Raw genomic sequence first — 27,741 nt, forward strand, 5'->3', positions numbered from 1 at the left:
CAATAAACACCAGTTGATAGTGAGCGCCTGTGTCGTCTTTCTTTCTTGTTCTTGTCTTCATTATATAAGGACAATCCTGAAAAAAACATGCAAATAGCTACTGGTCACGAATGTCACAGCGAGTAGTCAAGAGGTTGCATCTTACTTGAACCACTGCAAAGAAGGCCGCAGCTTCTCCGATCTAGAGAAGGGTACATTATTGAACTAGCAAGCATAAATCAATCCTTGTATCTACTCACTGAGCTTGCGTTGAAATGTGCGATTATTTATTGCTGTCTTCCCAGTCATGTGAAAGAACATGGCTTTAACAGACACAGATACTTTCATAAGGACATATAAGTTTCTGGCCACCGCCAGCCACGTTAACAAGCAATAATCATGTCAATAAAAACTTAGTTCTGAATGTCTTTCTGAGAAGAAACGAAGAAGCCGGTATATAATTACTAAAATATCAAGGCATCAGCTCAGATTGTATGACTTATAACAGCCGCTGCATTAAAAATATTGCCGTCGCTCTCTTATAGCTGTCATTCCCTGAATCCTGCAGATGCAGTTAAAGTAGAGCTCCTTGCAACCGCCCTTTCAACCTACAAGCTACTGCTACACCGAATAGCTTTAACCCAGAAAAAAAAATATATTCCTACTACTAACTACTACTAACAGAAAACATTGGGGAGTTTGCTTAATCGTCTTTAAAAGCTCATGGTAACAGGATCCTCTGAGACGGCGCCGAGGATGCCTAATCATAACAGAAAAAAAGAGATTTTGAAATATTTGATGTCGGACGTGTTTTGAACATAATTATAGGGCGACGTAGCATTCAAACTCGGCTGCATTTTTCTGCAGCTCTTGGACTTTAACGTCCAGAAGGTCGCGCAAAGTTCAGGCAAGCATTGCTTTAATATTTGACTTTATAGAAAATAAACATTGGGACGCCATAAAGGATATTATTTTTGCTCTGAGTTTGAAATTTTTTGAACCAACCAGCTTTTTTTGGTGGTATGTTGGTTGGTACTGAAACAAGTTTGCAATTTTTCGTTAACACTTTTTTTAAAAACAGCAACAGAGTAATGTGCTTTGAGAATTATGTTGTTAATGAGCAGTCATAATTTAATGCTTTAAATAGGTACTCGCGCCAATAAATGTGCCAGATTACGAGATCTCCACATGCGGCTTTCATAGACGGAAGAGCAGGCGCACAGTGGGAGAAGGATGAATGTTCTTTCTTGAACAGCAGGTGCCAGATGGCCTACCGTTCATGTAAACGGAGTTTTTATTATTGGTAGCATTAGCTTTGTCATGTGTACTGGGAAAAATTTTGATTTCGCTTGTTCCCCAGAATTAGCGCTTCCTGCGAAATTGTCTTTTGTCTCCAGTCCGTATGATACTTCGACATCGCAGGGGCTTGTTATTCAGAATGACTTTCACAGAAAGAAATTTTCCCAAGACTTTGTGTGCTTATAGAGGTCCTTCTTAGATGCTAACGGCTGCGAATGATTTATCATGTGTGAAGAAATTATCTGTGAAGGAGCAATTATTGATTCAGCTTAGAATAAAACTGGCACGGTTTTAACAACGTTAAAGCGAGTAGAAGTGAAAAGATGTATGTTTAGCCTTATTGGCTCATGGTTTTGGTTTGCTGGGTCGTCGGCACATTAGGCGACAATATTCGTCTCAGGGTAGGCGCTGATCGATGTTAGGTTGATTTGATCTGTTGGCGCCGCAGATGGAAGTTGATGAAGATGACATTATGCAGTGCGCTGCGCGAGGCTGCGCTGCATTTGTACACAAGGCGTGTTCGGTTGGGGCAATAGCCAAGTGATCTTTTTTTCTTAATGCGCACTGGCCTTTGAAGCTGATCTGTGCGTGCTGTCGCAAGTTTGACTCCCAGTCTTGAACGTTGATATGATATTTTTTTTTAACTTAACGGGGTGTCGCGGTTGCTAGCAAGCGGAACAATGCCGAAAGATCGCAAGATCCAAACATGACAAGATTCTTTGCGTTTGTTTTGGAACGTATAAGTGCTTTCGCACCAAAACGAGGTGAATAGGAGTCATAGGTTAATGTCTTTTGATGGTCAAGAAGAGAGCGTGTTGCCCCCTTGGCCAGTGCTTGCAACGAGCAGGCTTCTTAACTTGATGTCGCTAAAGGTTTCCTATATAGCATATCATTCTTGCAATCTCTTTCAGGAATGTCAATAAAAACTGCCTAATTGTAGCCACCTATAGTTAAAAGCAAGCAGTGCAGTCTACATATTGCTAGTAAAAGAAATGTGGAACTTGTCACGTGAACTATAAAAGAAATTATATTTCCCGAGTGACATTTTCTTGGAAGAGAATCTATCGATCACAGCAGTTCTTTCACAGCAGTTTTGTGAGCAGTTAGCAATCTGTCCTGCCTAAGTTTGTAACACTAGTTTCGCATGGAGGTCGCTGTACTTGAGTGTAGTGTTTGTGGGATAGGCTAAATTTTTTACAACAGTCACTAATCAGTAAGCCAAATTCAACGACAGCTTAAGAACGGAAGTCAGAAGAATTACGTGTTAGTGATGAATTGTACCCGACTGAAACCAACTACTTTGCGCGGAGCGATGGTCAACGAATGAGAAATGGTACGGCAGGTGATATGGTGCACTTGTCCTATCGTTGAAATCAGAGGGTAACTGTGGTGTTGGCAACCAAATCCCTGAAATTTGGAAGGGTGTGACACATGCTGCGAGAACAAGCCAGCGGCCTCACGAAAATTATACCATGAAAAATAGAGGCAGTTTCATTCAAATGTTTAGGGGAACCCCCAAATTTGAAGTAAATTTCCCCTAAACCGAGTAGACGCGACCTAAGGATCTGGCCAACATTGCTCCCACTTTGAGTTATCAATATATTCTCTCTTGCCCTGCCACCTGCTAGCCGTCTCGGTTGGCTCAGTTGGTAAAGCGATTCCTCCGGTGAAGCGGTGGCGCCGCGATCGAAACACGTACGAAGACGAATATTTCTTCAACTGCGAAGTTTCTGCGGAAGGTGCATACTCTCATTTGCGTTTCGGTGGCGGCCAATGAGTAATTTACTTCCTGAAAAAGACAGTTCTTTTACCAAGCAGCGCCCCAGTAGCAAACGCTAACGACACACTTTGTATTATTTGTTTCCATGCGGCAACTGAGTCCACAAGGGGGCGAAATTTAACATCTCGGGTATGGTGATACTTTGCAACCAAATAAAAGAAGCATGGGAATCTCACAGAACCAGTCCCGATAGCCGACGCTCGCCCCCAATGAACAAACCGGGGCCTATTTGGTGAGGACGCCGGTTGGGTGCCGGCAGAGGTACAGAGAACAGGCGGCCCTCGCTTGAAGCCCTCCAGCGGCAGCGCGTGCCACAGCGTAGATCACGCCAGTTAACCTTTGGCATAACGGCATCGCTGCTAGCAGCAACATTACCAAAATATGTGTCCTTTGCCTGGGCACATAGCTGCTTTAGGAGGGTGGCTTATATAGCGCTCATGAATGTCTAATGCGTCTTCTTCGGTCCCTCGTTCAGTGCTCTGGAAAACTTTCACGCAATGGCTTAATCACTGCCACAGCCTTTGCACAGATCCACGCCCAGCCTTCTGTATTTAAAGACCGGTTTTAATGATGCCGTACTCAGTAGAAGTTGAGAGAACATAGTAGTAGCGCATAAAAAACAAGGACGACAGGGTAGAGAAAGACAGCACAGGCGCTAGCGCTTGTGCTGTCTTTCTCTATCCTGTCGTCCTTGTTTTTTAAGCGCTACTACTATGTCCTCTCAATCTAAACACCAACTAGCCCAGCTGTCTGCCTTAAAATTCAGTAGAAGTCTTTCCAAAAGAGCATCGCTGGCAACGGCACAGCGTGCTCTGTGTGTAGCAAATGTGGCCGTCAATCGAATAATGGGTGCACAGAGTAAGTCGCTCAAGAGAAGCAGTGTCTATCATGCATGCCTAAGTGGTGTATTGTTAACAACTGTTTCGCATAGGATCTCTTTTCTACCGTAAAGAAAACAAAACACTTAGGCTGGAAATGGTGCATAGCATCGATTTTCAAATGATCAACGTTAGTTATGACCACTGGTATTCGGTCCACCGCCAAGTTTTATCTACTCGACGCGCTCATGACCAGAAAATGCGCGAAAAAATTGGACGCGACATTTAAGCTCCGTCTTAAGGGCATGACGAAATAGCTTTATTGGATTAATGCCGATATATATAGAATTAATCATTTCCTATATTACATCCTACATTACATTGATTCAGGCCGCCGCGGTGGCTCAGCGGCTATGGTGCTCGGCTGCTGATCCAAAAGACGCGGGTTCGATCCCGGCCGCGGCGGCTAGAATTTCTTTGGAGGAGAAATTCTAGAGGCCCGTGTACTGTGCGATGTCAGTGCACGTTAAAGAACCTTCCCAGGTGGTCGAAATTTCCGGAGCCCTCCACTACGGCGTCTCTCATAGCCTTAGTCGCTTTGGGACGTTAAACCCCATAAACCAAACCAAACCAAACCAACATTGATTCAGCAATGCAGCAGCAGAGGCGGCGGCGCAGTTCAAGTTCTCTGCCTAAACCTGCCATCAAACTCTTGCAGAAATTTTCGCACGGTACCTTCCACAACCTGGTTCATCATATCAGTACACTGCTGATATCAACTGTGGCCGTCATATGGGCACCCAAGCGCCTGGACCTTCCTGCAAAAGCGGCGACGAGCGACCCCCGTCTTCATTCAGCGATGCAGCAGCAGTGGCGGTGGCGCAGTTCCATGTTCTGTGCCTAAACCTGTCATCAAATTCTTGCAGGTTGGTAACAGACAATATATTAAGCACTTTTCTTTTTCTCCCGACCGCCCCTGCTGCTGCTCTTGCTGTTTTGCAGTTTTCTGTTATTGCCTATTGGATGTTGGTTTCTGCTCTTCTTGATCATGAAGGACGCATTCTCCTCTTGCAACACAAATTTTGCCGGTGGTGACACGTTCATGACGTGCGTCGACTGCACTTCTAATTTTCGCATCGAAAAATGTAGCGGCATGACCGAACGATCGTTTAGGAAGATGAAAGAAACCACTAGGAAAGAAACCACTAGGAAAGCGCTGAACTGCAGAACTTGCAAGCAAGCAGCTGGACAGACCGATTCAGCGAATTCTTGGAAAATTTCCAAGGAGATTTAGCGGAAGTGAACAGAAAATTGTCTGATGTGCTCTTACTGGAGACCAAATTAGACAAGCTAATGAGCATGCAGGAAACTGTGTTGAGCATCGAGAAGTCAGCAAAACCTAATACGTTTGGAATATACGGTGGGCTATTTAAATTGTATTTTAAACGTATTTTGTATTCATGAATACACTAAAAATATGTAGGAAATACGTTCCTGAAACTTCATGCTTGGTATTCGAAATATATTTTTAAATATGCCAAAAATACCTCATTTAAAGCATACTTCGAGCACTTTTCAAATACTTGAAAAAATATCTATGCAGTTTTAGTACCTTGTCAGTGTATTAAAAGTGTATTTTCGGAATTATTAAATTAATTCATCCAAAGTATACTTCAATTAAAAAAAAACGGGCAGTCCTTTTAAACGTATATGTATGCAGTTTTAGCATCTTGTCAGTGTATTAAAAGTGTAGTTTCGTAAATATGAAATTAATTCACCTGAACTATACTTCAATTATAAAAAACGGGCAGTCCTTTTTTATGTATTTTCAGCACACTTCTAGCTGCCGTTGAACAGTCGATTGCTCGAAATCGCATTTCGGGAAATGGAATTTCCGTGTTGTCAACGTATTTGAAGTGCACTTCCGTAAATACGAAATTAATTCGTCCAAAGAATACTTAAATTCTAGCAAATTGGCAGTCCGCCTTAGCATATTTGCAGCACGCTTCAAGCTGCCGTTGAACAACCTAATGCTCGAAATGTTGTTCCGGGAAATCGCATTTTGGTGTTGGCAATGTTTTTAATGTACTTTCGTAAATACGCAATTATTCCGTCCAAGTATACTTAAATTGTAACAAATGGGCAGTCCGCGTCAACATATTTGCATTACACTTCAAGCTACCGTGGAACAATCTAGAGCTCGAACTGACGTTTCAGGGAAGAGTAAAAAGCCTTCCTTTCCTGTCGTCCTTTCGTTGCAACACAGTAATCATAGCGCGGGAACAACGCAGGACAAAGACGAGACGGGACAAGAACGACTGCGTTGTTCCCGCGCTATTATTGCTGTGTTGCAATGAATTGCCAACCTGCCCAAGCATTTTTTGTTTTGAAGTCCTTTCGTTTATGGTAACTTCTAGCAGGAAGGTAATCACCACTTATTTACACTACGTGCGGAGAACGTGATAGCATGATACCGGCAAAGGCGCCTTGATTATTTCCGGGCCCGAATATGCCAGCGAAAAGGACCACGACCGGCAATGCCGACTGGCTCCCTTAGACGCCCGTGTAGCTGTTGGTTGACAGTTCAACTCCTGATCTATTTCTGACGCTAGTTTCGACTAGCAATTCTGCTCTAGATCGCCCCCCAATTCGAACGCGACCAGTAGGGCACTTCTCGGATAATTTTTTGGCCCACAGTTTTTGAGCATAAAACGCCTCACCGGGCAAGATTGTGCGCCACTCTCGGTGGGTATATATAAGGCAAGCCAAGTATAGCGCTTGTCGGAGCATTTGTTGTTTGCTGCGGCACTTGCGTCATTATTTGCTGTGTAGGCATCTTTGCCGTTCCCGTGCCGTTACGTGACATAATCTCATGTACATCGTAATTGATGACAACTGCGCTTATACAATTTGTTCTGGAGTTGAAGCTTTAACCCGTCTCATTCTGAGAAATCGACCAGCAGACCTTTCTTCAGCCGAAGTGAATATAGTTTTATTGGTTGGTTGGTTTATGGGGTTTAACGTCCCAAAGCGACTAAGGCTATGAGAGACGCCGTAGTGGAGGGCTCCGGAAATTTCGACCACCTGGGGTTCTTTAACGTGCACTGACATCGCACAGTACACGGGCCTCGAATTTCTCCTCCAAAGAAATTCAGCCGCCGCGGCCGGGATCGAACCCGCGTCTTTCGGGCCAGCAGCCGAGCACCATAGCCACTAAACCACCGCGGCGGCATAGTTTTATTGTATTAAATGTATATATTTGGTGTATTTATAATGTAATCTAATGTATTTAATGTATATTTTTAGAATATTTTTATTCCATTAAAAATATGCTAAGCGGGCAAAAATGTACTTTTCACGTATTTTAAAGAACGTTCTAAATAATATTCGTAGTATACTTAGAAAGCATTCGTATGGCACTTAGGGACAAAAATGTGAAATAAATATGAAATTAATACATGTTTGGAATGCATTTTAAGCACATCCTCGTTTTCAGTAAAGCTACAGCTTCTGTCTGACGCTTATGATGACATAAAAGTGAACCTACAACGACAGGGCAAAGAAATAGGCGAGTTGCGCGTCGAGTGGAGGCTGTTGAAAGTGTGAGCGGTGAAAGCACTGTCCAAACAATAAAACAAGAATTAAATGAACTCGAATAGTATAGCCGCCCCCAGAACATTGAAATCCATGGGCTTGAGCTGAGTGAAAATGGAAACCTCATGGCTGAAATTTACAACATTGCCCGAAAATTAAAGCTCACTGATTTATCCGATAGCAACTTTGAACATGTGCATCGTTTGCCCCCCAAAAAGGACAGAAGGCCTGTGGTGATTGTAAGCTTTTCCTACCAAGCCCTCAGGCACAAATGGTTTGAAGCACGCAAGTGCGCCCAAGAAAAGTTGACCAACATCAGCTTCAATGAAAATTTGACAGAAATGAACAGACGATTGCTATGGCTGGCGAAAACAAGGGCAAAGGAAAATGGCTACAAATTCGTGTGGACTTCTGAGGGTAAAGTGTTTGTAAGAAAACAAGCAAAAGCAAATGCTATCAGGATTGCAACCGAAAATGACCTGAGAAAAATTCTTTAAGCCAGTGATGACAGGTATTTTTATTTTAAAAAATCAAGATGGCGTACCACACGACAATTTTGTTCAATGACCTGGCGAAAAGTAACAAGTGTTGTCGTGAAAAGGAGCTTTTTTTCGCTTAAATACAGAGTGTCTGAGAAACAAACAAGACGATGTCGATGCATAACTCTCACGACTACAGTGTTCATTTGATTTCTAGGCTTTTTCAGAAACATGGCTCTCAAGTGTCACTGATGTTAGGAATTTTTACACATGCAGTCACGTTTCTCTTTATCGTGAGCAAAAACGTGGTGGAGGTGTGTCCCTATTTATTCGCGACTGTTTTCACTATGATACCATAGATGACTTTTCTTGCATGTGTGACGACCTTGAAACTGTTGCCATCATGTGCAAAAACATTGCCATCGTATGCGTCTACCGACCGCCCCAGGGCACGCTGTCAATTTTTTAAAAACTACATTGAATCACTGATAGATTTTGTCAATTCTCGGCAGAGACATGTAGGGATCATAGGGGATTTTTATATTGATCTTGACTCTAACAATCCTGCTAAAGTTAAACTTTCTGAACTTATGCTTCAAAATGGTTGTGAGAACGTCCTTGAACAGCCTACGAGAGTCACGTCGAATACAAATACGCTGATCGACTTAAGTTTCCCAGATTTTTCTAAGTCGGCTAGCTGCTCCGGTGTACGTGCTTTGTTCAGGCTTGAGCGATCGTCTACGAATTTTTTTAGCATTAGCGGTCGCCACGCGTGCACAATGCACAAATAATACTATCGGTATCATCAATGAAGGCGAAAAAAAAGCCTTTCATTCACTTGTTGAAGACTTGAACTGGGCGAACGTATATAAGGAACCCGATCCATCTATATCCTACGATATTTTTGTGTCTGAATTACAAATTTGTTAGGATGCTGCTTTCCCACTCACAGCAATTGTTAGGGACAAGAAAGCAGGAAAAGAATGAATTCCGAATGACCCCTTTAAGCGCATAAAACACAAGGATAAGCTGTTCGAGCAGTTTCTGTGGACGCGTGATATTGCAAAGCTGCAAGAATTTAAGAGGTTTTAGAAACAAGCTTAGCTCTGACTTTAAAAAAAGCCAAGTGTAGATTTCATCAACACAAGTTCGAAAACTGATCAGATAACTCCCGAAAAACATGGAAACAATTCAATGAACTAAACACTACGCACGTTTCTGGCATATCATCTGAATTAGTTATAAATGGAACCACTTAACCTTATCAACCTTCTCAACCTTAACTTAGTTAACCTTATCAATGGCCATCTTGCTAACGCAGGTGCTGGAAACTTTTCATCCCTTTCATTGCCTCACAGCAGTCTGGAGAGATATATAGGGCAGACGCTGCTTGAAAGTGCATTTTTAACGCCCACTTCTAAGGATGAGATAAACCTTATCATAAACTCGCTGCTTTCTTGGCATGTGTTCACGCACCTTCCAGTTTTGCCTATGTTACTTTGCAACAGGCAAGCGGTGTAGTGCACACAACTCCCATTCTGCGTGCCAGAAACGGTGCTTCTTGCTGCGACACCGTTCTTTGTTTCCCTTACTGCTGAACATAGACGTAGCAGCTTATCAGGAACTTTAAACAGAATACCAAGGCCACACTTCTGTGCCACTTTTTTCTGGCGGTGGGTTAGCAGGTGGAAACAAGGGATTGGGACCTACCGCCTTTGCCTTTCTTCAAAGAAATACCAACTGGGTCAACTTAATACTTAGTGAAGTACTAATGAGTAGTTTTTAACTCCCCTCTATACTGGTTCCTAGTGGCCCACTGGTCGCGTAAAATGGTAGCTTTTTAACCAGACCCTTATCCTTATATTTGCCTGTAGTGTACTACAAAGCAGCTCCCAAAGCACTGCACTTCTATAGACCTGCCGAAGGGAAACCGGAGGAGCCGGTCGATGTTGCCCGAGCTTGTGAAAAGAAGGAAGTTAACGAAAATTCTGCGGTTATGAACACCAGCGAAGCGTCGCCTTCCGTGGTGTTGATTTTTCACGCCCACTTTGGGGACATAGTTTTGTATGCACTGTATACGTCCTGTCTTTATAATTATTTTGTCAGCTTACCACATTCTTTTCGAAGAAGGGCAGGGAGGTTGTGTCTTCTTCGCATGGAGACACTCTTCGGTAACCGTTCCTTCCAGAAGCCCGGGCTTTTTGACCGACGGTACTAGTTTCTGCGTCTCCTTGTTCACTCTTACAGACTGCGTGACCAACAACGTTCGTTGTCTCTGAGACGCAAAGCCATCGCCCATTATGCATTTCAACAGTAGCACCTTCGTCGTGTGTAATAAGCGACTGTCCATTATAACCTTTACCGTTATTGTTATCGTGGGAATGACTGTATCCCAAAGGGCCCACAAACCATGGTATTGGAAAGACAGCTTTGGCGCCCAAGCATTAATCGAAAGCGCTAGCACATGCAAGAAGTTAGCAAGCACTTATGTGAATCGTGGAACTGCTTAGGTAAACAATTTAGTACGCCGTATTCTACTACTTCATTTCACTGCTAAAAGTAATCACCCTGGCGGTATACTGCCACCTGAGTCCCCAAGAAATTTGTACAGGTTCGAAGCAACTCAGTGTAGGGATATTGCTGAAGTGGCTTAGGTGCACTCAAAACTTACCACAAGATTCAATGTGCTCGCGTAATACACGGGGGATTTGACCAGGCTATGTATGGGAGCACGCCCACTCTTGCCGCTCACAAAGGAAACCAAAGGTTATGTAGTTGAGTTGCATCTTGCTGACTATCGTAGCTGTTTCACTAATGCCGTTCAAGTGCCTGCTGCCCACATGAGTCCTTTGTCAGTTTTTGAAGGAGGGTGCAACACATATATGTTGTCTACCCTGGAAAAGCCTCGTCAAACAGATAATTGTCTGCCCATACAAAACCGCTTTAGGTCCCACATGAGCGTGGGCGGGGAGATATGATCACATCTCAGTGATATAGTTTGTTTTATAGCTGATAGACTTCCTAGAACATAATCTTTGAAAGCTACAACTTTATGTATGCTCTATTATATACGTAATGCTTTTCGCTCACATTGTCAGCCAATCCAAGCGACCATTATCTATAAATCACGGCGAACCTGCAACCAAATGTAAAGGCAAAACAATTCTAATGTAAGGGAGCGTGGAAGTTCGGGGCGAAGACCAGAAGGCAGCAGAAGGCAGCGATCAAGGCGGCGTCAGCGCGAAGTACAGTTAGTCCAGAAGGCGGTTCAGCAAGCTTTTTTCATGCTCAAGCAATTTGTTTTGAGACGTAGACGAAAGGACCAGCGCATGATCTGTGATGCGCAACTGCCTGCGAGTGGTACGGCTGTCATAATATAGCGTTTGTGAACTTGTGCCCGCGCCAAGTTGTCATGCGCTAGTCGCAACGTCCCTTCCAGCCGGCGCCCTTAAATCAAACACATGGGCATGAGGGGTTCGAGCGGCATCACTGAGGTGGCCTGCGGTCCACAGCTGTTTGAGGGTCGCCAACGGTGCTCTCACTTCTCGGCCGTAGGTAAGTTCACACAGCGAAAAGTCCAAGCTAGCCCACGGTGTCTCCCGGTTCGCCAGGAGCAGAGGCGTGAGGTACCGGTAGCACGTTTTGGGCTGTTCTTGTATCAACCTAAGCAGCATGCTCTTTTACGTCCCGTTGAATCGCTCCAAAGGTTGTTGCACATAGGATGATATGGTGCTTGATATCGAGCATTTCGTTAACCTTCCTCATTAACTCCGATGGAAAGCTTGGCGCTCCATCAGATAGTACCTGCCTTGAAAATCCAGTCCGTGAAAAATTTCAAGAAGCCCTTCTGCTACAGTGGCTGAGTCAATTGCAGGTAAAGGTATAGCGTCGTGATAACCCGTTGCAAGGTATACCAACGTCAGAATATATCGGTTTCCCTTGGAATAAATAGTATGCAGTGGTCCAGTCAGGTCTAGAGCTACTCATTCAAATGGTGTATGAATGAGCGGTATTTTACAGCTAAACACCCGAGTTTTTCTTTTCCCTCTGGATGGTAACACGTTCACTGGACATTCTTGTGAACACCACCCCGCACTACATTTACCGCGCCGTATAAATATTGGCGCAACGCATTACTTGCGCAGCGTAGTAGTCGCGCTCAGGAGGCTGGCGCGCGCTCTTCTTCGCCCTAGAGCTCGCTCGCTAGTCGGTTAGCCGGCCGGGCCGTTTCCGCTGGCTCTTGGACGTTGTGCAAATATAAACCTGCCTACCTGCTTCTGTGACATTTTGGTGGAGCTTGCTGGGTACATCCCATGTCCGAAGAGCTTTTGGGTGCCTCCGAAGCCCCGCTACACACCGTGGACACACCTGTGCACAAGGCCAGCCGCCAACTGAGAGGCTTAGCTCCCGAGTGTGGTCCCCTTCTTTCCTTACCGCGAACCATGACGACTACAGAGGCAAGCCAGCCCGTTCACCTGCCAGTGAATGCCCAGCGGCTGTTCTTCCATGCTCCGCGTATGCCCACGCCGTTCCATGGCGACAAATTTGAGGATGTTCAGGACTGGTTGACCAACTACGACCGGGTCGCTGCGTTTAATGCGTGGGACGAGGAGCGAAAGTTGCCGAACATTTATTTTTCACTTGAAGACGCCGCCAAGATGTGGTTCGAAAACCACGAGACTACCATCACCACCTGGCAAGATTGCCGCCAAAAGCTGCTCAGCACATTCGACAACGACGCAAGAAAAGAGATGGCTGAACTGGCTCTACAGACCCGAGCGCAGCGGTCCAATGAGAGCGTCGCCATGTTCATAGAAGAAATGACTCGGCTTTTCAACCGCGCGGATCCGTCCATGTCGGAGGCAAAGAAGGTGCGCCATCTTATGCGCGGTGTTATAGAACAGATCTTCGTCGGCCTTGTACATGACCCTCCATGTACTGTGGCTGATTTTAAGAAGGAGGCGACAAGTGTGGAGCGTGCCCTACAACAGCGATTCGTACAATTTGATCGTTCTGCGAACATCACTGCTGTGGACTTCCGCTTGCCGATGAACGGCAACGGGAGTGGCGGCGCCCTTCGCGAGCTTGTCCGAAGCATAGTACGTGAAGAACTGCAAAAGCTGCCCTGTCTCGAGCAACACCCGCGTGTTGGAGGCATCTCGGATATTGTACGTGAAGAGCTCCGGCAAGCAGTGCCACCAATGCCATCCCCCCAGCCGCCTGCGCCGCACGTCATGTCCTACAGCGACGCGTTGCGTACCTCTGCGCCAGCACCGCCGGCACCCTACAGGCCCGCTCCTCTCGTCCGTCCTGCACCCCGACATCTAGCTCCGGCTGATGCGCCCGACACTCGACCGCCCGTTCGCAAAGCACACGTGTGGCGTACGACGAACAATCTACCTCTGTGCTTCCACTGCGGCGAAGCCGGACACGTACTGAGCCACTGTCCGTACCGTCAGATGGGCTTGCGCAGATTCTCACCGGATGCCCCTCGGCCGCGCTATCGTGAACGACCTCGGGACATCGACCAGTACCTCAGCGCCAACGTCCCACCTGCGTCCCCGCCGCGACGTCAGTCCAGGTCGCCATCGCCGCGACAGTTTTCCCCCAACCGGCGTACTTCCTTCAGGCAGTACCCAAGTCCGCGCCGGGAAAACTGAGGACAGCGACTCTCGGAGGTAGAGCCGCCGTCGATGACCACTACGACCAACGTCCTCCATTCGCTGATTCTATCAAACATTCCGACCTCCGACCCCCCGCACCGAACAGCAGTCCGACCACTTTCTGACGATCGCCGCAGCTTTCCTCCGGCGCCCCCAATCGACGCGCCGAACGACCAATGATTCCGACGACCTCCCGACGATCACAGAAGCTTACCTTCGACGCCGCACTTCGACGCACTGAACGACCCGTCAGTCCGACGATCCGTGATACGGCGCACTTCGTCGACGGTGAGCTTCTTTCCGCTGAGATACCGATCGTCGTTGACAACCACCATACGACTGCCCTTGTAGATACCGGCGCTGATTTTTGCGTTATGAGTCGTGGCCTTGCTACAATCCTACGCAAAGTCCTGACTCCTTGGCACGGCGCGCCGATAAGGACCGCCGGAGGGCATGTGCTGACGCCGCTAGGAGTATGCTCCGCCCGAGTTGAGATTCGCCACGTACGAAGGGGTACCCAAAAGAAACCGGACTTATTTTTGTTTGAACTTATTTGTTCACATTTTAAGCACAGACTTTCAATCTCCTTCAAAGTATTCCCCACTTGCAATGATACGCTTGTCGAATCTTTCATTCTATTTTTTAAAACATTGTTTAAATTCATCTTTTGTGATGCTTGACAGTGCCACCGTCGTTTTTTTCTTCACCTCAGCAACATCAGCGAAACGCTTTTCATTCACCTATTTTTTTCGTTCTAGGAAACAAAGAAGGTAGCATGGGGCAAGGTCGGGAGAGTATAAGGGTTGAGGAGTAGGGGTCATGCCATTTTTGGTCCAAAATTGTCGTAGAGACAGGGCTGTGTGAGCAGGGGATTGCCATGATGGAAAAACCAGTCACCCGACCGCCACAAATCTGGCCGCTTCCACCGCACACTGTTGCCCAATCATTTCAAAACATCCAAGTAGAAAGCCTGGCTAACTGTCTGACCCTGCGGAACAAATTCTTAATGGACGACTCCTCTCACGTCGACGAAACAAATTAGCATTGTTTTGAGGTTTGGTTTCACCTGACGAGCTTTCTTGAGGCGAGGTGAATTTGAAGTTTTCCATTGGCATGATTGCTGCTTTGATTCAGGATTCGATTCAGGAACATTGAGTTGTCCCCATAGCATCGTCCTTGAACGTCTTTCTTAATATTTCAAGAGTTTCCATTCAACTTTTTCCGAGCAAAAAACAGAATTTCACCGGCGCACGCTGTTCACGAAAATCAGCCATCGCAAAAACGACATTCACACAAAACAGTCGTCACTCTAAAACTCTGCCTAAACTAGTCTGACCTCCTTCAACGACGGCACTCGGCTTACTGACTCTGGAATGTTCATTCTATGCGCTCCTAGTGGCAAAACGCGGTACCCTAGAAGCTTTGCCGACCAAAAAATTTAGTCCGGTTTCTTTTGGGTACCCCCTCGTATCTTTCTCTTGTTGCTTTGCTATGCTGCCGGAGTGCTCCAAGGACCTGATCCTCGGTTTTGATTTTCTTCGAGAAAACGGCGCAATCATCGACCTCCATAAACTCAAGGTGACTTTTTCGACCCAGCGCGCAGTTTCCGACGACTACACAGCAGACAGGCTAGTTTTCCGGGTATGCGATGATCATGTCAGACTACCTCCACGCACGCAGCATGTTTGTTACAGTGCACTGCGACAACCCTCCCGCCCTTCAAAGCCTCGCGGAAATGAATGTGAATTTGTTGTTGAGCCTACAAGTCTGCGTCGCTCGTGGGGTATTTTCCTTGAGTAATAAGCGAACTGAACTGCTTTTTTTTTATTCAAATACCCTAAAGGCCCTTTACAGGCATTACATAGGGGTTAAAGAAAAACAATAAAGCAATCGTATTACATAACACAGTGAAAAATATCACAAAGCATAAACAAACATGAGCTCAGATAAATAGGGAAGACAACAGGATAAATAAAGTATTTTAAAACACGCACACACGTGGACCACATTGTTCAAGACAATCTAAAAAAGAATACACTTCTGATAATATTTCATTAAGGGCCAGCAAAAAGTAAGCTCTTCAGTTTGTTAAGAAATGCGTCGTAATTGTTTTCGAGAACAATTTCTGCAGGTAGTTTATTCCAGTGATAGATGGCAAGGAGCAATGGCGAATGACGCATAAGTTCAGTGTGAGCTATCTGGGGTTGCACTTTGAAGCAGTGGTCTAATCAGGGGAAAATGCGATGTGCTGGTTTGATATGAGAATCTGTGAATGGCGAGTGATTGTGATACATCTTGTGAAAGTGACATAGCAGGGTTACAAGTCTTCGCTTTCCAAGAGAGCTTAAATTTAGAGATGATTTAATATCTGTGATGCTGGAGTAGCGCGCGTATTTCCTTGTGATAAACCTAGCAGCCTTATTTTGAAGTGATTCCAGTTTATCCGCAAGATAAGCTTGATGTGGGTTCCAGATGAAAGCGGCATATTTTAGTTGTGATCTGACTAAAGTTGTGTATGCTAAAAGTTTGGTCGCCTGATTTGCAAAGTACAAGCTACGCCTAATGAAACCCAGGGTTTTGTATGCTTTAGTGGTGATATATTTAGCGCCGAATACCGCCATTTACCGCAAGGGGCAGCCATCGCCTACTTTGATGAAGTCGGCGAGCCCTCAGCCCACTGCGCCCTATCGTTGCTCAACAAGAACCCTCCCGAGAGCACTGGCCATACAGTTCGAACTAACGTGAATCCTGCTTTGCCTTTTGACCGGAAACGCCGCATTCAAGCAATTTTTGACTCTGACTCCTTTGCCGTCACGTCCAAGGTGGGACAGACGTCAGTAGCAAAGCATCGCATTATAGTTGACCCCACCGAACGCCCTATCCGCCTACACCCCTACCGAGTGTCGACTAAGGAACGCGAGGCTATTCGGGCGCAAGTTGATGAAATGCTTCGCGATGATGTGATCCAACCGTCCACAAGCCCATGGGCCTCGCCTGTTGTGCTGGTCGCTAAAAAGGATGGAACACTCAGATTCTGCGTCGACTGCAGGAGGCTCAACAAAATAACAAAAAAAGACGTCTACCCACTGCCTCGAATCGACGACTCGTTCGACCGACTCCGCCATGCCCGATACTTTTCATCGCTCGATCTATGCAGTGACTATTGGCAGATCGAAGTCGATGAACGTGATCGTGAAAAGACGGCGTTCATTACTCCTGACGGCCTCTACAAATTTAAGGTGCTTCCCTTTGGTTTGTGCTCCGCCCCCGCGACCTTCCAAAGAATGACGGACACTGTCCTAGGCTTCCTCAAATGGCAGACGTGCCTCGTCTACCTTGACGACGTCGTCATTTTCTTTGCGACTTACGACGAGCATCTCAAGCGCTTGACGGCCGTCCTAAATGCCATCCGCGCTGCCGGCCTCTCACTAAAACCGGTAAAATGCCACTTTGCATTCCAACAGCTGAAGTTTCTGGGCCATGTCGTCAGCGCTGAGGGTATTAGCCCTAATCCAGAGTAGACGGCTGCCGTAGCTGCTTTCCCGACTCCTACTGATAAAAGTTCTGTTCGACGGTTTTTGGGCCTCTGTCCATATTACAGACGCTTTGTCCATGACTTCTCCCGGATAGCCGAACCACTGACTCGTCTAACAAAGGACGACCAACCTTTCATCTGGGCCGACGAGCAGCAAATGGCTTTCGAGGAGCTTCGCACACGCCTTCAAACAACACCCATACTTCGCCACTTCGACGAGGAGGCGGATACAGCATTGCATACCGACGCCAGTAACGTTGGCCTCGGAGCAGTTCTCGTTCAGTGGCAAGATGGTGCTGAGCGGGTCATTGCTTACGCCAGTCGCACCCTCTGTCGTGCCGAAGCGAATTATTATACTACCGAAATGGAGTGCCTTGCAATTGTGTGGGCGGTGACAAAATTTCGGCCGTATTTGTATGGTCGGTCGTTTAGAGTGGTCAGTGATCACCACTCTCTCTGCTGGCTAGCAAACCTTAAAGATCCTTCTGGCCGCTTAGCCCGCTGGAGTCTCCGCTTGCAGGAGTTCTACGTCACTATTGTGTACAAGTCCGGCAAGAAACACAGTGACGCTGACTGTGGGCACTTTTTTCTTATTTATTTTTTAAGCCCACACTAATATCTGTCTATCCCGAGCCCCTATCCCGTGTTCTTGATTTGAAACAGATGACTCCGTTTTTCTCGGCGCTCTCACGACGCCTGATCTCGCTCAAGAACAGCGAGATGACACCGAACTACGGCCCCTTATCGATTACCTCGAGGGAACCGCCTCATCGCCACCTCGCCTTTTTACGCGTGGCCTGTCGTCGTTCTGCTTGCGGGACGGGGTCCTTTACAAGAAAAACTACGCTTCCACAGGCATTCAGTACCTGCTGGTGGTCCCAACGCCGCTCCGTCAAGACGTTTTGCACGACGAGCTTTCTGCCGGCCATCTCGGTTTCTCACGAACACTGGCTCGCGTACGACAAAAGTACTACTGGCCCAAGCTTGCTGCTATTGTCCAGCGCTATGTTAAGACGTGCCGTGATTGCCAACGTCGGAAGACGCCGCCTGTCAAGCCGGCCGGTCTGCTGCAGCCTATTGGTCCTTCTCGAGTACCCTTTCCCCAAGTCGGTATGGAGTTGCTCGGGCCGTTTCCTACGTCATCATTGGGCAACCGCTACATTATAGTCGCCACTGATTACCTCACCCGCTATTTTGAAACCAAAGCTCTTCCCAGCGGCACTTCTACTGATGTTGTGAACTTTTTCATCTTTAACCTAGTCTTTCGTCATGGTGCCCCTGCGGTCGTTTTAACTGACAGAGGCACTGCATTTACTTCAGCTCTAACCCAGGAAGTTATGCGGCTCAGTGGCACTTGTCATCGCAGAACAACAGCTTACCATCCTCAGACGAATGGCCTTACTGAGCGACTCAATAAGACCATCGCCGATATGCTTTCAATGTACGTCGACGAAGACCATAAGAACTGGGACAAGGTACTACCGTATGCAACATTTGCGTGTAATATCCCGCAGTCCAGGAAACGACCCGCTTCACCCCGTTTCGCTTGGTGTACGGTCGCGAAGCCGTTACCATGCTGGATGCAATGTTACTGCCTGATGTCGCCCTCCCATCAGTTGCCGCGCTGACCAATTCGTCCAGCACGCTGAGGCCGCCCGTCAGCTAGCTCGAATGAGACTCCGGACGCAGCAGGTTAAAGACGCTCAACGGTATAACCTTCGTCACAGGGAGGTAATTTACAACCCTGGCGATCAAGTCTGGGTGTGGGTTCCTGTTCGCCAAAGGGGTCGCTCCGAGAAGCTTCTGCGCCGCTACTTCGGCCCGTACGAAGTGCTGCGCAAACTCAGCGACGTCACCTACGAAGTGATTCCGCAAGGAACTCTTCGTACGTCCCGACGGCAAACACAGTCGGAAGTCGTACACGTTGTCCGGACGAAGCCCTTCCACGCCCGCTAGGTCAAGCCTACGGTTCTGCTTGACCTCGCCACGCAGCATCGGGACGATGCTTTTTCCACCGGGAGGGGCAATGCCGCAACACATTACTGGCGCCGCCTGGTAGTCGCGCTCAGGAGGCTGGCGCGCGCTCTTCTTCGCCCGAGAGCTCGCTCGCTAGTCGGTTAGCCGGCCGGGCCGTTTCCGCTGGCTCTTGGACGTTGTGGCAATATAAACCTGCCTACCTGCTTCTGTGACAATATCCGAGGTAATGACCACTCACCTGAAGAGCAAAAAAAAAATTCAAATTTTCGGTCAATTTACATGTCATCATCATCATCAGCCTGAATACACCCACTGCAGGGCAAAGGTCTCTTCCATGTCTCTCTAATTAACCCTGTCCTTTGTTAGTTGCTGCCACTGTATCTCCGCAAACTTCTTAATCTCATCCGCCCACCTAACTTTCTGCCGTCCCCTGCTACGTTTGCTTTCTCTTAGAATCCACTCCGTGACCCTTAAGGACCAGCGGTTATCTTGCCTTCGCATTACATGCCCTGCCCAAGCCCATTTCTTCCTCTTGATTTCAACTAAGATGTCATTAACCCGCGTTTGTTCCCTCACCCACTCCGCCCTCTACAATTTACATGTAGGAGTTCACAAACAAAATGCTTCTCTCCCAGGCCAGGTATTTCATGCATTCCTTTTTGGTACACACAAAAGAACGCATGAAAAGAACAAAAGAGGTTTTGATGTGTAACAGCATGAGAGAAATTCATATGAAATCACATCTCAATTTTTTGTGGTATATTGCTGAATGGGGGCATCCGTGAGGAAGGACACTAGTGGCTGATCGGCAATGACATCTGGAAACCATCTGTATCATTGCAAAATGTATGTTGTGAGTTTTTTTAACGTTTAAAGTTTGATATCTGACTTCGTGGTGACTCTAATGTGTCACCAGAAATGAGTGAGCATGACGCCAGCAAATCAAAGGTCAATTTTGCTAGGACGAGCACAACAAATAGATGCAAGTGAGGAGACATTCATTTCGCAAAATTTCTTTTAACAGAATTCTACTGTAGGAAGAACAGGCAGAAAATCACACGCTCTGTCTTTATCGCAGTTGGACGATACACCTCGTAATACAAATCTTGGCAACTTGTGAACATTTAAATTGTGGCACAGGCGTAATGCCCTGGGAAATTGCTTCGAGATAAAATCCACTTGAATGCACTGCAATGCACGACACAGTAGATAGCGTCAAAGCCATCGTTGTATGCATCACAGTAATGGCCCATAAGACGAATGTTGATAAAGGTCATTAATCCACCTTTTGAGCCGATCGCGGTTATTGCTGATACCATGAACATCTTCCCGCCGACCGACAGACGCATCATTATTCAAACAAAAACTTAATAGGCGTGTTTCCAGTTCTTGAACAAAACCTTGTACTCAGATTATGCAGAAGCACTGAAAGAATACTCGTTTCGCAATGCAAAGCTTCATCTGCACATACAGGGACCATGGCCATTAGAACTGCAACGCAAATTCGAAGCCGCAGTGTTCTAACAAGAACATTACTACTAGGTATCTTTTTCCTTTGGGTCAGAGGACGTGGACAACAACTGTTGACAAACAGTCACACATAAATGAACACATATTGCCCCCAGATTTAAAAAACAGTGTCCATTATTTGTTATCATTAATCCACGAGCCGAAACAAGAAGATGCAGATTAAATTCTGCGCATTCGTAAAGGACATTTACATTGCATGGTGCGTGCACGGTAGAAATGAGTTGAGCATGGCACACAGAAAAGAGAAAGCAAGTAAGATGTTTATCTAAAGCGTGAAACAATACAGTAATAACTTTAATTATTTTATTGAGCAACAGAACACCTACGCAGGCAGTCTGCGGGGTCTTGTGGATTCTGTACACTTTATAATGCTACCTTGCACCAAACGCCATAGTGTGGCTGACACAGGGATAATTATGAGGCGACCGCAACGTACGACCAAACCCCGGCCATTCATCACGAAAGTTAGCTGCGAATTTATCCTCGCCTCCCCCCCCCCCCCCTCCACGAGGTCAGTGGTTGGCGCCCGATCAAAGCCGCCGGTGGCTCCACCGGGCCAGAATTCAGGCAAAGAACAGGTCATTCCCGACTAGACTTTTTAAAAGCAGTGCTAAGTTGCGTTCTGGGCGGTACGGCTTTGAGCGTCCAGTGATCTAAATCAGCTTAAAAGTGCCATCATCACCCAGACTAAGCTAACTGGAGGACGAAGGCCACTCCTATACTATCCAATTGAACCTGTCCTGTGCAAACGGTAGCCTCAGCTTCCCCGCAAACTTATCAATCTTATTCGCACACCAAACTTCCAGTAGCCCCCTGCCAGGCTTCCCTTCTCTTGGTCTCCTGTGTTGTACTTACCGATCATCGCTTGTGTTGTCTGAGCCTTACGTGCTCTACCCAAGCCCAGTTGTTCATTTCGACCTGGATGTCATCAAACCATGTATGTTCTTTGAGCCACTTTGCCCTCTTTGTGTCAATCAAAGTTATAATTATCATTTCTATTTCCGTATCTCTCGGCGTTTTCCTGAATTTTGTTCGAACCCTCTCCGTTAGCCTCAACATTTCAGCCCCATAGGGGAGTGCCGGTAATATACAGGTGTTTTTTTACTTTTATCTTCAGGAATGGTGGTAAACTGCCATTCATGACCTCAGAGAACCTGATATATGCGCTCGAGCCGTTTCTTATTCATCTAATTGTTCCTCTGGCGTCACCTGGGCCTGAGATCACTACCTGGCCTACTTATGCGTATTTAGTTCCATTTAGAGAGCACTTCGAGCAAGCGTAAACTGCTGTTTTCTTGCGAGACCTTTGAACATTACTTTGGCTTTCTGCTTATTAATTTTTAACGTATGGTTATGCTCACCTGTTTAACTCGTTGGTAATGCTTTGCTAATCATCCCTTGAGCAAAGCAGTGTCATCTGGGAATTGCAGATTACTAAGGTATTATTTATTACCTCTAATCTCGTTTTTCGCAACCAAAGACTCGGATTATCTTGTATAAACAGGCGGCGAATAGCAGAAGCCAGATCGTGTCACCTTGCCTGACAACCTTCTTTTTTTGAAATGTTATTCCTGTCTTTTTCGAGGAATGGTGTAAATAACCTGAAGTTATATATATCTTCCAGTAATCCTCTACGTCCTGATTCCGCAATGCCTGCATGACCGCTAAGCTTGCGACTGAGTGAAATGCTTTCTCTTAATATATGAGCGTCTTCGCTCAGAGGTTCGTGATATTCTATGAATTTCTGTATGACCAGAATAATAGTGTGAATATGTGCTACTTTGGAGTATCCTTTACGAAAGTCTGTTCATTTGGTTCATTGAAGTAGGAAGGTTGTCGTGACTGTTAGCGTATGCCGTAGTAAACACTCTACAGACAACAGTAAACTGTTCGGTCCGCGATTTTTCAAGTTCTTGACATCGCCTTTCTTATAGATTAATAAGATTGTTGCGTTCTTCCAAATGTCTGTTCATTAGGAGGTTGTGGCCATGCACTACATCAGGGTGGCCAAAGCTTGTCATGGAGAAGGAGTGCGTTGTCGGCTTTATTCAGCGAGGTATGGCAGAACCCCTTGCGTGGTTTTGCATTTCCTTCTTTTCAATTCCAGATATCAGTAAAAATTTTCATCAGTGAGAGAAAGGCTAGGACAACTAGAGCCATTTGTCTGTGTTTCTGCCCTGCGCATAGTAAATCAACGCTATAGTTCACTTCTGACGAAATGTATATTACTACCAATATTTCACTGCTTTTCCTTATAGGCTCTTCTCTACGCTCGTCTTTACTCCTTTAGGAACATCGCCTTCGTGATGTTCCTAAACCTGAAGAGCAAATTGAATGAAAATTTTTACACAGCGAGTAATGTAATGACAACTCTTTGCTTCCGAAAATGAGTATACTAGAAGCAAGCTACACAGCTATGTAATGAATAAAAAGAGCTAAATACGCGGACGAAGAGCAGACAGGACGAGCGCCGACTCGCAACTAAAGTTTATTGTCGAAAACGAAGAATATATCCAAGCCAAGCAGCATCAGAACCACACAGTCATCAATAATTAAACACCATGTCATGGCAACCCCCTACATATGCCCGGTTTAAGAAATCTAACCGCATTATCTGTTGAAGCAATGACAGGGTCATTGACACACTATTACCCTAATCTCGATATATGTCTGGCCTCAATGATTTCTTCGTTGATCTTTGCCGAATGGGCATCTAAAATAACTCCTTGTGATAGAAAAGAATGGCAGCCATTACATTCCTTGAAATGCGCAACCAGATTTGGCCCCCTACCAACCTCGAGTGATCTCTACCTTTCCCGTAACCGAACACTAGTAGATCTGCCAGTTTTACGAACATACACTTTTGTCACAAGATAACGGAATTCTGTATATCACACCCACTTTACAAGGAACATAAGCATACTCATGCTTCAGTCGACAAGCATTTCTTTCCAAACCTTTCGCTACTTTGTTCTATGCAGCTAGCATACAAGGTATGGAAAGTTTGTGTCGGAAGCAATCATAAACATAATTTAATTTTGTGACTTTCACTGTTAAAAAAAAGATTGTCATTAAACAAGGAGACAGTAATGACTCAGGATGTAGAAAAATATATTATCTATCAATGTAGCAATGCTGAGCGTAACGTAGAGAACTTTTATATACCTTTTTGTGACTTGTGTGAAAGGGTTATCTATACATTCCTGAAATTAAATCCACCGGGATCTGAAGTAGGTTCAGAGCCGTGAATCAAACAATAAGGACGCGCAAAAGCATGGAACAGAAGTAGTGGATTCTGTTTTTCCGGCCATCTCCCTATAACTCGACAAGAAATATCTGCAGCTTTTTACAAAGGGAACGATGACCTTAGAGCATATGACAACGAAAGTTCACACACGTGTTAAGTGTACGGGTACAATGGCATTAAATGCATCTCTGGTCTCGCCGACATTAGAGGATATGGTAACGAAAGTTACGGACGTACTAAGCGTAGGTATATAATGGCATTAAATTTTAACTCTTGGCTTGATGAAACGAACCAGTCCGCTAGACACACAAAGTACTGGATCGTTCTTAAACACTAGTCAATAAATATACCCTGTCTTACCAGTTTAAACCGAACAGGGACAAGAGATTCCTGCTAAAGGCCTGAGTATTGGGAAAATGAATACAATGACAGAGTACTGATCTGAAAGGCATCACGAAGAAAATGGCAGCATAATTGCAAGATTTAGTAGGGAGATGTTCATAAAAAAAATCAAGGACGCCATGTTAATAATGTTCCTTTGTTCTGTGTATTGTAGGTGCCGTAATTTTTCATTCTGGAAATCAGACAGCAGTTTCCAGGCGGCTATAACTAATCTGAGAGTGCCGCTGGGAAAACATTTTGAGTACAGTTTTTGAAGTGGCTGTTGCATGAACGTATCATCCTGTGGTCTTTATGCATACTGTCTAGATTGTAGACGAAGCTTTCTCGCCCGGTCGATTGAGTTCTTTTAACCCAGAAGAAAAACAGTTGCCGCAATATGTGAAGATTTATTTTGTTCTTACAACGTTTGGTCGTGTTCCCCGTTCTCTTCCCCGGATGGTGTCAACCCTGGGGATTGATGTCACACAGGTTGCGGGAACGCGCCCATGAAGCCACTTTATGCCACGAACACGCCTAATCAGTACTCATGGACGTCCACCCAAGCAGACGACTGGTGACGGAGCTCGATAGCGTGCTTGAAACGTCTGAAAAGCTTTATTAGCGCTAATTCTTTACGGGGAGAGCCCTCGTCGTTGAGAAGAAAGAGTATAGCGCATCGAAGTGGTGGAGCTGTGTTGCCATTACTCGACTATATGGTGTGCAACGGCAGCAGGGGGGCTAGCGACTGCCGCTCGGTTAGACGGTTGATATTTGTGATTCCTCATTGGCTTCCCCGCAACCTTTCTAGAGCGCAGCTCTTTGGCGCCGTTCCTGCGTTTCGCGACGTCGCCGTTGTCCCTCGTAATCAGCTCCGCAGCCGGGGCAACGCGCTGCTCTATCTGCGCGCGCTCCTGGCGCCATTTTCCCGCATGTCCAAGCCGGAAAGCATAGCCGCCGCCGTTCGCCACTGCGTTCGCCACTGAGGAACCTTTCAATAGTGGAGTGGCGGGTATGCTGAGCGGCCGTGGCGGTCGGGGAAGGGGACGCTTAGCTGTAGGCACAGGAAGATGATTTCGGATCCAGGCGAGGCGCAGGCGGGCGTGGCGTTCTGCGGCGCGTCACCGGAGTGAGATGACCGAGGTGATGGGGAGCAGGCATGCTCGACACTAGGACCTTAGCGGAAGAGTTGCGGTTCTTGCGAGTGCCAGGCCACACGCAGATTCAGAGGCGCGCAGAGGGCAGTTGCGGTTGCAGGAGATGTGTTAAAGCTTGTGCTGAGTATACCTGGTGCCTAGCGGCGCTGAGAGGCCTGGTCGGTGACGCTGGACAGAAGTCACTGGGATGTGGCCAGAGGGTAGTGAGACGGGCTACGTTCTGTCGCAGGCTGTATAGATGAGAGCGTGGTGGGTGCAGGGCTAGACGCTAGCAGCTGTGAAAGGAGGTGATTGCCGCATACAGAGGCAGCGATCGGTGACGGCACCAAAGTGAGCCAGAACAGCCGCGCGCAGCGCGTCCTAGGGCCGGCAGACCAAGGCAGACCGGGCGAGGCGCTGTGTTGAGTTTAGTCGCGCATAAGCATCTAAGGTTATCATGTGCGAAATACAAAGCAATGAAAATTGTTTAGCGCAGATTTTATAAAAAGTATAAAACAACGCTGGGGTAAAGAGCCTAAAAAGTTATTGCATGCCGCCTAGTGAAGATGAAGACAAAAATTTCGAAATGGCTAATGATAAAATCTTTAAAAGAAGTGTCAGCTAGCCTCAGCGGCCATGCTTGGCTCGGCGAGGATTCCAAGGCTGCCAACGAATGCAATAGACACCTAGCCTTTTTATCATGAATGAAAAAGTGGCTGAGGTGTATGAAAGACTAAAATTTACAGCTCATCAATAAAACCAGCTTCTCTTCAAAATAAAAAAAAATGATGTTCTTTATAAAATTGAGTAAATTAATTTTTCGTAGTTTTTCGAATTTTGAGCATGGCAGTAAATTAGGGTTAAGTGCGAACTCATCTCCACATCTTTCACAAAGAGATTTGTCTTGATTCGTCTTTAGGAACTTATATGTCAGAAGTGATTGTTCTATGCGTAGAAGACATACAATTACTCCAAGAAAACGTTCCTGGAGTGTACAGGCGTTCCATTCCCCGGAGACAGGCTTTACAAAATGTAGCTTGTTGTTAATTTCATTATCCTAAGCTGTCTCTCTTTTAGCCTTGAAATTACTGTGTATTAATTTCATGCACTCTCTTTCGACCAAACCAACTTTCTTGATTTCATGACTTGGTGTTTCTGCAGCACGCAGGTCTGCTCTTTCATGTCCACCTTTTCCAATGATCCTCGGCACCCAGCAGATTTTTATCGTATGCCCCTGTGTTGCGATATTTTTGCGTTTGTATTATGTTTCCTACTAACGATTCGACTGCATTTATGGAGTTTTCTGCTGTGAGCAGGCTAAGTGAATCTGTGTAGGTTGTGCCGTTTTCAATACTGTTATGTATTATCCTGCTTGCAGCTACATAGAAAGCATAACATTCGCCAGTAAGAATGGATGCACAGTTTGGCAGCAACTTTTACCAGTTTCCTTGCAATACAACGCTTGCGACGTAATATGCTGTTTTTCAGGCATCAGTTTAAAATTCTCTCGAGTTCACAAATTTTTCTTCTATTGCGAAGTATTCCTGTAATATGTGTTAGTGTGGTGGTTGTTTTCACGAAAGTGTTTTAATGTAAAGGCACATAAAGTCGGAAGGCTGCACCATGGGAGCCGTTCGTCGTCCTTGAGGCCACATCGGTAAGAGAATCCAGTATGTCTTAGTTTTGGGAAATATCTTCAAAGCGAACTATAGGTCCGATTGACTAGGGTTTGTTGCTGAACAGTGTTCTGGAGAGGTGCACTTCGTAACTATGGAATAACTCAGTTGTTTTGGCAGGAAAGGGACTTTCAGGACATATGTGCATGTGGGCATAGTTTTTCTGTCTGTAAGGGAGGGTTTATTTATTTTGACAAAGTGACTGCTTATAGGGGAATTTCTGTATGCGCCAGTTGAGAGGAGTGAACCAAGGTAATTTACAAGGTTCAGTCGTTTTATGTAGGATGATCTCGCAGACCCATACACGATGAACCTGTAATTTAGGCGGGATCGTACTAGAGCACAATAAATGTGCAAAATACATTTCATATCGGACCTCCATGGTTTTCATGAAAGCCCCTTTATGACATTTAAGGATCGTAAAGCTTCTTTCTGCAGGTTGTTTGTGTGTGGAAGGAATGCGAGCATTTTATAAAAAAAAATACCTGGAAATTCGTGTAGTTCTTTTACTGGTAATTCGGTTTCTCTTAGGTGGAGGATGGGATTGTTCTGTAGACCTCGTTTGAGAGAGAACATGACGACTGTTTTCTGTGCAGGTAACAAGAATCCGTTTCTGTTTCCCATGGCGTAGTTTATTTATTCGCAATTGT

General features: G+C 45.9%; 1 protein-coding gene across 1 annotated transcript in view; it reads left to right on the forward strand.

The window, feature by feature from the left end:
• Positions 1-4,677: 4,677 nt before the first annotated feature.
• The window catches only part of LOC149324835 (uncharacterized), a 49,436-nt gene continuing 26,372 nt past the window's right edge, over positions 4,678-27,741 (forward strand). Inside the window, exon 1 of the mRNA XM_089565242.1 lies at positions 4,678-4,802. The gene's annotated coding sequence lies outside the window, so the exon portion shown is untranslated. The remainder of the gene's footprint in view (positions 4,803-27,741) is intronic.

Source organism: Amblyomma mixtum, unplaced genomic scaffold, assembly GCF_055824585.1.
Source record: "Amblyomma mixtum isolate Tamu unplaced genomic scaffold, ASM5582458v1 scaffold_13, whole genome shotgun sequence".
NCBI classification, from domain to species: Eukaryota; Metazoa; Arthropoda; class Arachnida; order Ixodida; family Ixodidae; genus Amblyomma; species Amblyomma mixtum.